Genomic DNA, 13,576 nt, shown 5'->3' with positions numbered 1-13,576 from the left:
GCATGCACCTACATGTAAGTTATTTTGAAACTAAATATAGCAGCTATTGGACTTAGATGCATTTATTATAACTATGACAGTCCTGTAGGTTAATTAAATATCAGCTAGTTATTTAAATGCACTTGCTAAGAGAATTATTTACTGTTCAATAGGAATCAGAAGATGAAACCAACATTTTAAAGCCCACCCCCCGCCTGTTTTCTGAGACATTCACTGCTCTACACTAATAGAATATAATAATTATTAACACAAGGTAAAATATACAGCATATTACAAATAAAATATTAATGCTGGGTTGATGATCTTGGAAATTGAACCAATTTTTTTCAAATGCAGGTCCTTAAATTTGGACATTCAAATCTATAGTTAGGCACCTAAATAACAGGTTTCAGAGTAGCAGCCGTGTTAGTCTGTATCAGCAAAAAGAACAGGAGTATTTGTGGCACTTTAGAGACTAACAAATTTATTTGAGCATAAGCTTTCGTGGGCTACAGCCCACTTCATCGGATGCATGGAATGGAACACACAGTAAGAAGATATTTATACATACATCTGATGAAGTGGGCTGTAGCCCACGAAAGCTTATGCTCAAATAAATTTGTTAGTCTCTAAGGTGCAACAAGTACTCCTGTTCTTTTTGCACCTAAATAAATATTGTGATTTTCAAAGGTACTCAGTACCCACAGTTCTTCATGAAGTCAAAGGGAACTTGAAAATCGAGCGCCTTATTTAGGTGGCTGCTGTTCAGTTTAGAAAAGAGATGATTAAAGGGGAATGTAAAAGAGACCCTATAAAATCATGACTGGTGTGGGAAAAGTGAACAGAGAAGCATTATTTACCTTTTTCCACAATACAAAAACCAGGGGTCACCCGATTAAATTGATAGGCAGCTGGTAATACTTTTTCACACAATATACAATTATCCTAGGGAATTCATTGCTGTAGAATGGTATGATGGCCAAAAGTATGACTGGGTTTGAAAAAGAACTAGAAAAGTACAGAGGACAGGTCTATCTATTGTTATTAGCCAAGACGGTCAGGGATGCAACCCCATTCTGTGGGAGACCCTACATCTCTAATTGCCAGAAGCTGGGAGGGGAAGACAGCGGGGGATCTTTCCCAAACTGCCTATATCTATGCACTCTCCTTGAAGCTCTGGTACCAGTCACTGTTGGAGACAGGATACTGGGCTAGACCAACCATTGGTCTGACGCAGTACGGTAGTTCTTATGGTCAGTCTCCATTCATCTTGGCTTCTGTGCTGAAAATATCCATCATGGATTCCAATTAACATTTATTTTTTAAAACATAACTGTATCCTTGCCTAAACCCTTCCACACATTGACACACACCAGCATAAATGATGCACATCCTGTTCTGAGGACAACAAGAGTAGGGAAATAAAACTATCTGTGGTTTAACAAACACAAAGGAAAAAAAATCTAGTTAGGCAGCTTGTTCTAAAAATGTGGAGTGCATATCTGCAACATGGATGGATATACCAAGGCACTGAGATTTAAATGACTTGCTGAAGCTCACAAAGTGACTCAGTGGCAAACCTGGGAATATAAATCAGGAATCCCATGTATTGTAACCACTCTACAACAATCACACCAGCAGTCTACCCAATGGGTGGCTAGATGCAATTTGGTGAGCTATAGGCAGACACAGTGGTGCACGTAGAATTAATTTCTTACCGGTAGGCTGCACCAGCTAAAGGAGGGGACACATGACCTCCCCACGTGACCCCCCACATGACTCATCATGTGACTCCACCCCACCCCGCTCCCAGCCTGAGGCCCCGCACTCTCCCTCCTCCACCCATGATCTACTCCACATTGCCCGGGGGGGGAGGGGGCTCTGTCCTCCTCCCACTGCACCGGAGACTTCTGAATTGCAGGGCTCTCCGGAACCGCAGCGGTGAAAGGAGCAGGGAACCACAGTGGCAAAAAAAGCAAAACGTGGAGCGGCTGGGCAGCCTCATGCCAGCAGTTCCTCTGGCGCAGCTGTACTGCCCACAGCTCTGTCCTCCCGCGGGGCTGCTGTACAGACCCCAGACAGGATTCAGGAGACGCAGTACATGGAAGGGCTGGGGGCGGAGCTGGGGGCGGTACAGCTGCACTGGAGGAGCTGCCTGTGTGGGTTCGCCCAGCAACTCTACATTCTGCTCCTCCTGTGTCTTTCCGGTATGGCATACCGGCTCTAAATACCTCACTGGTATGGTGTACCATACCGTACCACCCTACTTGCATCACCGGGCAGACCTCATACGTCCTCAATAATATGTATCACAAGCAGCAAGCAAACAAATAAAACTTGGGATAAAATGCTAATTTAAGTAAAAATATGCATATATCATATCAATTATATATACAAACACTGATAAATAACTACATGGTCTTTTTAGACACTCCTCCTCCTGCCTTTCTTTTAAGAACCCAGTTATAGGCTTTGCTCTCAATTGTGTTTCGACAGCTCCTTTTTGTTGACATTTAATGAAGTAGTAAGAACACTTGATAACATTCTAGTTGTTATGATAGTACAAGAGCTTTCTTAGCTGGCTGACAGGCTTTGTTATTCACTGTTCCTCATCAATGCTTATTCCTGCTTTCAGCAGCATCACCAACAGGAGGCAGTGTGATCAGGAACAGAGCAGGTTGGGAGTGCCTGAGAAATAATTCAGTCATGCTCTCAAAAAAGATGAAACAAGATTTTAAAATAAATAAATACTGACCCCACTTTTCAAAAGTCTATTGTCGGTGAGAGATTTCTGCTCTCTCCTGCTTGGCTGCGTAACTTTGATGGGGGTGTGCACATGCACACATTGCTGTATTTATTAGCTGAGGCGCTACAGTGACAAGCATGGAATAGATAGATAAATATTCTATAACATCACAGCACATGGGCTTCCCACAGCTTCCCTCCGTACTCTGAGCACTGACGCTTCACTCATGGCAATCTGGTGGGTTGCTATCACAAGTGCATATAATAGTTTATTGCCCAGCCAATAATTATGGGCTACCACTTTCAATCGCTTGCCACCCCATTCTACTGAATTCTTTTGGACATGCTTCTTGTACCTGAAAAGGGAATGGAGGGTTAAGGAAAGTCACGTATCACATTTACAATTCTGCATTGGGAAAGCTCCTGTTAGTTCTGTATTTTAGTATGATCACAGCTACTAATGAAAATCCAACATTGAGAGAGGCGAAAGGGAAGCATCACACAATTGTAATGCACACATAAAACAAAGCAAAGAGCATAGGAAAAAGAGCAGAGCTTCAGCTCAAACCGCACATACTTTCATTCCCTCTCATTTCCACTAATTCTAAAGGCTAAGAAAGTGTAGCAACTACATTAGCATAGATTGTCTCTAAGGATAAATAAAAACATCCAGCTTCTATTGCAGTTTGAACATTGTCCAAAGTCTTTTTCTGGTGTTTTTTGCATACTTAAAATCAGGAAGAAAAAAACCAACCACCCAGTGGAATGTACACATTTTGCATAAAGAATTAGATACACTTCCCTGATTAATCCTCTTGTCCAATCTCCTCACAAGTGAGCCCAACTGCACTCATAGTCAAATGGTGAACAAAACCAAGGGAGATATCCCCAGTCAAATTGCAGAAAATGGATATAATTATTATGAAAAAAAAGAATGAAAAATCCCTTTCCTCACTAAAAAAGAAGGATGTTGAAGTCAAGGCTGCCCCCAGGCATCTTTAACTTATGCGCTGACAGGTTACGTGGGATTTTGCCAGAGTAATTATTTTTCTATTCAACAATAATGAGAAATTACCATGGCAACCTCCCTTTCACATAGCGCACTCGCACACTGGAACACTGAAATAATGGACCAAATGTAACAAAAAAATTAATACTTGGAAAACTATTTTCATTAAAATAAACTTAAAGAATAGGTCAAAGGGGATGAAAGGACAAACGGAATCCAATATTTAGGTCAGTGGAAGAGACAACTTCTCTAGAAGCAAAATGTTACCTAGAAGCAAAATCTCCCTCAGTCACGACTGTCACTGTTCCTTCTTATCACCTCCACCCTATTGTTAATTGCATTTTGAAGTGTGGTTCAATTCTGAATAGTATTCATGAATTGTGGGGCTCCACATTTATTTTCTCTTACTGATTTCCATGTCAAGTGGGCTCAGTTTTAAAGATTTTTTTTCCTTGACAGTCCCACAAATTCACTCTGCAATCTGGAAGTCAAGCAAGATTCTTTCCTCCTTACACACCTGCATCAGTAATAGTCTGCAGACCAAACAATGCCTTCCCTCTTGCCTGCAATGGGGACTGCTGGACAGGGGAGCTGACTCTGCAATTGGAACGTAAGGCCAAACTGCCCCTCTCCAGTGAGGTGAAATATCTATGTTGTCCTGTGGTTTTCTCCTAGTTCTTCTATTGGATGGAAGTGGGGTTTGCTCCCTACTCCCACTCTGAAACAGGGAATCTGAAGCCCAAATGTCACAAGAAGCACATGGTCCTTTGCCTCCACACTGCTCCCTACCAAGCTGTTGCTCCTCCCTTCCTCCTGTAAGTGTGGCCCCAGTAGAGCTGTGCTGACATGTTTCTACTGAGGAGATTGTTGGGATTACCTCCAACCAGGCCTACAGGGATCAGCACTTGTAATTCCACCACTTAAAAAAGAGAGTTCCACAGCACACAGGACAGGTCTGTGACAAAGTCATTACAACCTCAGGCTGTATCACCTTTACTAATTATTCCTCACTCCAAGTGTGAGTTTCAGGAGAAGGAATGACATGACCCCCAGTCCTCCTCCCTACTCTCAGATTACCAGTCTGGCAGAGAATCTTCTGCAGGTCCAGGACATGGGCGTGGGGAAATAGTGGCCTAAAGATGGCTGCCTCCATTTGACCAAAAAGAGGGGAGACGTATAGAGGATCCCCACTGCCTATGAATCTCTGGGGCACAAGCTGGCCCTTAGTTAACAAATTCTGTTGATGACACAGCTGAATCCTGTGTCTGTGCATGTATCAGAGGTATACAAGGTATTGTAAAACAGCAATCACTAGAGCTAGTAAATGTGACTCTGAATGCTCACAGGAAGCACATCTCTTGTGAAAAGGGACCATTTTTACATAGTCATTTTCAGAGAAGAACTGCATTGTAAATACCAGCCTATGTGTGCTTGGCACTGTATCTGCCCTGGGGAGCTTACCTTTTAGTTCTGGCCCTGCAATAATTCTTTATTGGACCCTTTTTATTTTCAATACTATGTGTGTCCTCACTCCTTTTGGCAACATGTACCCTTCTCACTTCCTTTCAAGTTAACTTAGCTGAAGTTTCTAAGTGCAATACAAGAGGGATGTGAGTTCAATCCTTGAGGGGGCCACTTAGGAATCTGGGGCAAAAATCAGTACTTGGTCCTGCTGGTGAAGGCAAGGGGCTGGACTCGATGACCTTTCGAGGTCCCTTCCAGTTCTAGGAGATTAGTATATCTCCAATTACTTATTTATTTATTTAGGAGATTTGACTTTAAATACATCTGTAAAAATTGACAAACTTTAAAAATTGTTGAAGTCAGAAGATAAGATTTGCAAAAAACTCTGACATCAATTTTATACCCATTTTACACATGCAGACCTCTCATTTCCACTAATTCTAAAGGCTAAGAAAGTGTAGCAACACATATTATAGAGATTCTCTCTAATATAAAAAAAAAACATCCAGCTTCTTGCAGTTTGAACATGTGTCAAGTCTTTTTCTTTTTTTTTTTTTTTAAAATCAAGAAAAAAAAAAAAAAACCCAGTGGAATGTACACATTTTGCATAAAGAATTAGATACACTTCCCTGATTAATCCTCTTGTCCAATCTCCTCACAAGTGAGCCCAACTGCACTCATAGTCAAATGGTGAACAAAAAATTCTCATTGACTAATAACCCAACTCTGCCCTTGGATTTGCCCCAACTTTAACTCTGCCTATGATATTTAAGGGCCTGCTACAACTTCCACCAAAGTCAGTAGCAGTCTCTCTTTTTACTTAATTGGAAATTAGATCAGACCCTTATATGCTTTTTAATACTATAAATGTTGATAATTGATATATTTATCTATATCTACCTATATCTATCTTTATATATTTTGTAATAGGCAATATTTTTATGACGTGGTATAAATTGTGTTGTTGTCTCTCTTTGTTACTATTGGGACATCTGAGACAGAATATTGATATTTGAATTATTTGATTTTGTTTAGTATGAGAGGGGTAGCCGTGTTAGTCTGGATCTGTAAAAAGCAACAAAGAGTCCTGTGGCACCTTATAGACTAACAGATGTATTGGAGCATGAGCTTTCATGGGTGAATACCCACTTCGTCAGACGCATTGATTTTGTTTGTGTACAGTTGTAAGAAAAGCCAAACTTGTATGAATAAGAGTAAGATCATAAGAACTGCCAAACTGTATCACACCAATGGTCCATCTAGCCTAACATTCTGTCTCCAACAGTGTTAAGTACAAGATCTTCAGAGGTGTGTGTACAGAACAAGGTGATTTTGGAGAGAGCCACCCCTGTCTATTCACAGTATTGAAGGTGTAGGCGCAACATGGATTTACATAGTGACATTATGATATTTTCTATCCCTTTCCCCTTAGCCTTTTTGACCACTGCTGCTCACTGAAGTTTTCAGACAACTATCCACAATGACTCCAATATCTTTCTTGAGTAGTAACAGCTCATTTAGAGCCCATTCATTATATATGTGTAATTGGGATTATTTTTTTCAATGTCCATTATTTTGTACTTATCAGTGTTGAATTTCATCTACCATTTTGTCACCCAGTTAACCAGTTTTATGAGATCCCCCTGTAAATCCTCAGCTTTTGGATTTAAATATCATGAATAATTTTGTATCATCTGCAAACGTTGTCACTTCACTGTTCATTCCCTTTTTCAGATAATTAATGAACATGTTAACAGCACAAGTCCTAGTACAGATCCAAGGGTGATCCCAATGTTTATCACTCTCCATTGTGAAAACTGCCCATTTATTCCTACCCTATCTTTTTACCAGCTATTGATCCATGAGGACCTTCCCTGTTATCCCATAACTACCTAGTTTCCTTAAGAGCCTTAGATATTAGAACATTTATGTAAAGTTCTGAGAGAAACCTAAATGATTATTGCATACAATTCAGTTAAACTTTGTATTTACATTTTGATACAGAGCAGAGTTAAGGTCATTTGGCTGTTGTACATTGTGAATTTACATTGTTTAAATGAAATCTCCGTGTGAATTGTATGTTAAGTAGTTGGCAAATATCCAAACTACTATGACAAAGACTGTTAGTAACCTTTTTATGCCCAAACCAAAGTTCTAATAAGCTATATTATGCAAAAGAATTTATACATGCATACCTATATTTGAACTTTGGAGTTTATGGAGCATTCAATTTTAAAGTTTTAAGTGGTTAAATAATCCTGAGAACATTCTGTTTTACATTGCAAAAAGTGCTCATCTTTCCACATTTGAAAAGTTTTTATCCTACACTTTTTAAAATATTTCAAAAGTATCCTTTATCACAATTATTTTCATAGCAATAGCACCTTTCTATGAAAAGTCAGGGTGGAGTGTGTCAAAATATGCTTATAGTCTACATCTATGGAACAGTCACCAGTGCCTCTATAAATAATATATTATTTGTTTGGTGCCAACAATTTGGTTGGTATTTCACAGCATGCAAAACAAGAGTCAGCCTCTTCTCAGAAGAGCTTCCAATGCATGATTCTTTTGTCCTGAGCAAAGATGTGTGAGAGAGCAGGAATCCATGCTAACATTCCCTGCCTACCCTCCATTCCCGTCTTTCCTCATAATCCCTTCTCTGCCCCACTCAGAGATGGGCACATAAGGCAAAAGTCACTTTAAAAAGAAAATCGCATATGCTTCTCTTTGTTTCTGTGAGGCACGAGTTCACATGTACGATGATGTGGGATCTTTTCTTCCTCTTAGGGCCCTTTTAGGTAAAGCACAGGCAAATTTAATCTACCGTTTCTCCAGAGTTTCTGCACCTCTTAAATGACCTTCTTTATCTGAAATCAAAGGTATATCTGACAGTGAGATACAACCTCTTCTTCCATTCAGAACAATGGTCCTAACAATACTGGTAACTTTGCCAGACTAATACTTGAGCCTTTACGTCATACACCTTTCTCAGATGCAGCCAAATGGAATAATATAAAACATGGTCTGGTACAAGATGATTCTGCATCAACTGTTGACCTTGATGCATGATAAGACTTGGCAGGGAGAAGAAAATTTGATCATTCCTGCATTCTCTCTTCTTCCTTGGATATGATTTGTTCGGTATGGTACACCAGCCTTCATTTTTTAAACTGACCCTTCCCACTCCTGTTGCAACTTTTGCTTTTCAGCCTAATTATTTTATTAATTATTATTATTATGTGTGTGTGTTATAGACAGAATCTCTTTCAGAGAGAATTAAAAACTGCTGCAATCTTATCCAGACATTATATTTTATCGGAGCCCTACAACTGCCACTGTTGAACAATACGAATACAAAGCTTTATGACTGCCATTTGTTATTTCACACATATTGATAGTTTTACTTTCATGGCATTGCTTACTTTACTTCCCATACTAGCATGGCTGGATGCCAACTCTGGAACAAAGTGATGTAAAACTGGCACAAAGATTTGAAGACTTGGCATTTGTCATATTCTCCAGTTTCTTGCCAACAACCTATTTAGTAGCCAAAGCACATCAGTTTCTTCAGCTGAGTTAATAATTAATTAAATCACTGTTTACATTCCAATTTGGAACTCATCTGTTTCTGGAGTAAAGACGCTCCCAGGTTTTATCTGTATTGTAACTACAGTATATGATTACATCACCAATGCACACAGATATAATTTCAAAGAGAAAATGCCATCTAACTCACATGTAAAGAAAAAAAGTGCCTGATTTGAATCAGAAGTAACTCCACTGAAATATATGGAATTACACCAGTGAGAGAGACCCCACTCACAAATAATTCCTTCATGGGTTATGAAGCACCAAGAGTCATAGATTTATTGCTCTAACATCATAACACATTAACATGCAATAAGGGACACAATAATATAATACAATGCAATAGTGGCTCATTTCTAAAATGGGCACGCTGTGAAATCAGATATTTATTCTTTGATCCAAAAAAAATCTGGTAGATTGAAAAATAATACATTAGGGAGGATCTGTAAGAGGCACAGAGTGATTAATGTCAATTTCATGGTATGCCTCACTTATGTTTAAGTAGCTAAAGGCTTGTATACATGGGAGAAATTGATCAGCATAACTATAGAGATACCAACATCGCTATTCTTTATTCCAGAATAGAATATCTACATGGGGAAACTATAGCGGCATAGCAATAACAGTATAATTACTCCTCTACCTGCTACAGCTACACTGGTCAATTTCTCCATGTAGACAAACACTACAAGTCAGACATCTCTTTAGAATGAAGGAGGAAAAACCCACCTACCCTGTAGGTTTGCTAACTTTAGTAGTTAGGAAAAGCAAAAAAATACAAGCTATCTGATTTAGTATAATAACAGAACTGAAAGAAAAAAAATCTCTTGTCCAAAACGTATTTGCCGTTGTTTACATTTCAATGCAGCTTGTGGACAAAAGAGAAATGAATCTTTAAGTAGCCACTCTCTGGGTGACCCATTAGCCACCTATGGTAATTATACCTGGATTGCAATGTTTAATACCATGCCACAGCTCTTGCAATAAATAAATAAATACACCCCTGACAATTTATGAGGTATGTCACTTTACCTGTGGATTTAATCCAAACCCACCATTTATATTCCTCCGTGCGATTTTGCATCTATGAAGAAGGGTCATGGGTACGGAAGGAAGAAAAAGGGCAGAGGAAGCTGGGGTCAAAAAGGAATCTCCCATTGCCATGTGGTATTCTATAGCAAAATTGCCCAGAATTATTGTGGGATGTTTTTTGTCCTTCTTTTGAAGTATCTGGTATAGGTCACCTTTGGGGATAGCTCAACCATTAGACTCCATAATAATTTCTGGATTCCTGGGGAGTGGACAGACAGACAGGGTCACTAAGGAGCTAAAATTATTACCATTTTGTAGTTCTCAATAGAAATGGACCTTTCCATCTTTCATATAGCATCCATTTGGCCTGGCCACACTCCACTTGGTATATACGGCATTTGATAAATCTATATTCTTCAAAGTTGTTTGAAACTTTAAGGGTGTTGCCCCTCTTTATAGCAGACTAAAGGAGGCCTCTGTCTGCCTGACAGCAGTATAGAATTTCTTTAATAGCACTCTTCACCCATGACTATTGCAGATAAATCATAGACTTGGGTTTGTGCTTAGCCCAAATGAATTGTGGTTACATTCCTGTGCTCTGCACTAGAATATGCAATAGCCTTACCTTTGAGAATGGTTTATAGAAAAGGAATACAATATTAAGTGTATGTGCGTTATCTTGTCTATTATCCTCACTGGCATGGAGTTCTCTTATTTTATTCTGATATGTTGACCCAGTTTCTTTTTTACCTTGTTTACTTGCATCTACCTTAGAAAATGGAAACTACCTACTCCATCTATCTCACTGAACAGACAGTACCTACGCTCACCATCAGTGAGTATAAGCTACCTAATATCATCTGTCACAGTGGAGCAGAAAAAAACCTATGCCCATCAACTTCAGTAAACAGAAACTACCTGGTCTATCAATGTCAGTGAACAGAGTGAATCAATATTCTCAAATTCAGTGATCACAAAAACCACTCATCTATAGCATTATAGCTGGATTTACAGAAACTAAATTACTACTACTGACAACATTTAAATACTGCATGCTGGAGAACCAGCAGAGATAGTCTTTGTGAACCTTGCTTTGTGAACCTCACTGGATTCTCACCAGCAACATTATTTATTGATATAATCCCAACAGAGCAGGAGGTACTTTGCAGACATGCGTGAAGATAAGGTCCCTGTCCCAGAGACCTTATCATGTAAACAGCATGTTTGTCAGAAAACGGCTACATCTTGAAAAGTAAGAAACGGGAAAAAAATTATGAGGAATATAAACCCTCCGTTTTCAGAGCATGAGCCAAGCGCTAACTTTAGAATTAGGAAAAAACTGTCCCTATGTTTAAGTTATTCTATAATTGCCCACTACAGGATTTCTTGCGTCTCACTCTAAAGCAACTGTATTAGCCAAAGTATAAAACAAAATACTGGACTGGACAAACTACTGGTCTGATCCTGTATGGCAAAACCAATGTTCCAGCTTATTGATAGTTATATAATTAGCCAACTACCAGGATTGTAGTGAGCTGAGAAATTTGATAATGAAGAGTTGAGATGATTTTAGACTAAATTAGAGGGATTGAAAAGGCTTTCAGGTGAGGAAACATATAACAATATGATATCTGAGTGTTCTTGAACTGCCAGCCTAAAAGGGCTTAGAGCAAACTTGCATAAGACTCTGATCCAGTAAAGCACTTAAGCACATGCTTAAAGTTAAACACAGGGTTAAGTGCTTTGCTGGACTGGGACCCAAGTGTATATCTATAGCCTATAAACAATAAAATAATGAACTGTAAATCAAACCAATGAAAGATTATTATTATTTCTCATTAAGTGCTGAAATCCATCCCACCAGTCGCAGCAAAATATGCATCAAAATCCTAGGCACCTCTTTCTTCCAAAAGGGATCTTACCTCTTAGAAATATAGATGCTAGAGATGGGAAAGACCCATTGCTATCTATCCCATCCCCCTTACAGGATAGGATTGTTCCCTCTAGCCTATGCTAAAGAAGCTTGATCTGCAAACAGGCAGACAGAGAAAGAGACAGCATTTGTGAGATTCTATTATAGCAGTAACTGCAGGGAGAGAGGAGTTCAAGAAATTATTTCTTTTTCTTACTGCCTGTTGACAAACATGTGTTCACTTTTAAATTATATATAGTTGCCTAATGATGTAATTGTAGCTCTGTTTGCTTGGTATCACCCAAACAATTTACAAGAACATTATATAATTCCAGAAAGAGCAGGCAGGCAAATATTAAGGTGGTGGTACAGCAGCTTCATTGTTACAGCTGTGCTGAGAGTTTCACTTAAAGCAGAAATTAAATCTCTTTGTTATGGATGAATAACATAGTGTATCTTCCCCCTAATAAACAGCACTTGCCCTTTAAGCACAGAATGATTTTTCTAAGAATTGACATGTTTGTAAACGAGAGATAATCATTTTGAAATGGCCCCTTTAAAAATATTTTGGTCAGTTACACCTTTTTCAGCCCACTCTGGTAGGCAAATTCTTGACTCACTTCTTGACTTTAACAAAATTTAAAGTACAGGCTACATTTTATGTGTACTAATATGTTCTTTTTTTATTTATTAACACTAGTAATGGTAGTCATTTCTGTCTACATTGCAATGATGTTTCATCAACAAACATTACCATTGCTGAACGTATATTTCAGAATCTAAGCTTTCATTTAAAAAAAAATATGGTCAAGATTTAAAAACAAATAGTGCCTAAAGATAGGCTTCTACATCTATATTTAGGTTTATCTTGAACATAAGAAAAACTTCCTAACTGTCAGGATGATTAAGCACTGGAATAAATTGCCTAGGGAGGTTGTGGAATCTCCATCATTGGAGATTTTAAAGAGCAGGTTGGACAAACACCTGTCAGGGATGGTCTAGATAATACTTAGTCCTGCCATGAGTGCCAGGGACTGGACTAGATGACCTCTCGAGGTCTCTTCCATTCTTACGATTCTATGGTATTTAGGAATTGGACTAAATGGTCTGACTTTCAAAAGTGCTGGATACCTAGCAGTACCCATCTGAGTCAATATTTGGGCCATCAAAGTCAGTGGGTGCGGCTGGGTGCCCAGCACTTGCAACAATAATATGTCTGTGTTTTTATAAGTGTAGTTTGCAGTTTATATGTATAATTTTGCAGCTATAAAATGTTATAGGCATTAAAATTTAGACACTTAAGCTGAGACTTAAAAACTGTTTATGGTACCCAGACACCTAATTTTCATTAAATTTAAAGGGAATTGGGCATCCAAAGGCCCTAAGTGGCTCTGAAAATCTCAGCCCTGAAATGGATGTTCTTATATTTTACAAGATGAAATCTGAAGATGGGGCAGTAGGTGCTTACCCAGGACTTAAATTAGAGGAGGGAGATTGGCTGAGCGTTTTGGGAGCCTAGCAAGCCAAGAACAGGGTGAGAGTAACTGGGGAGCTGGTGAAAATCATATCTGCTCTTCTCAAACTTTACACTCTTGGCAGAGAAAGCTTTACATGATGTTCAAATTTTCTCCTCCTGGTGCTCAAAGCTCTTCAGGCTGCCAGGTTCCTGCTGCTTCACATGAAAAGCTTTGAGTGGCAGATAGAAGAGTTTGGAGCATTGGTTAAATGTTTCACTGTCAGTGTGAAACATTTTAATGAAGGAGATCTGACTGTTTGGCTCCTCAGCCCCATTCCCTAGCTAGCCCCTTTCACCAGTTCCAGGCCCCTACGTCTCCTACATACATACT

The 13,576-nt window shown here is 39.0% G+C and overlaps 1 protein-coding gene across 13 annotated transcripts in view; it reads right to left on the bottom strand.

Moving 5' to 3' along the window:
- Positions 1–13,576, bottom strand: part of LDB2 (LIM domain binding 2) — a 273,724-nt gene that overhangs the window by 152,387 nt on the left and 107,761 nt on the right. The window lies entirely within an intron of this gene.

Source organism: Mauremys reevesii, linkage group 5 (genome assembly GCF_016161935.1).
Source record: "Mauremys reevesii isolate NIE-2019 linkage group 5, ASM1616193v1, whole genome shotgun sequence".
NCBI classification, from domain to species: Eukaryota; Metazoa; Chordata; order Testudines; family Geoemydidae; genus Mauremys; species Mauremys reevesii.
This window is presented reverse-complemented; position numbering and strand designations above follow the sequence as displayed.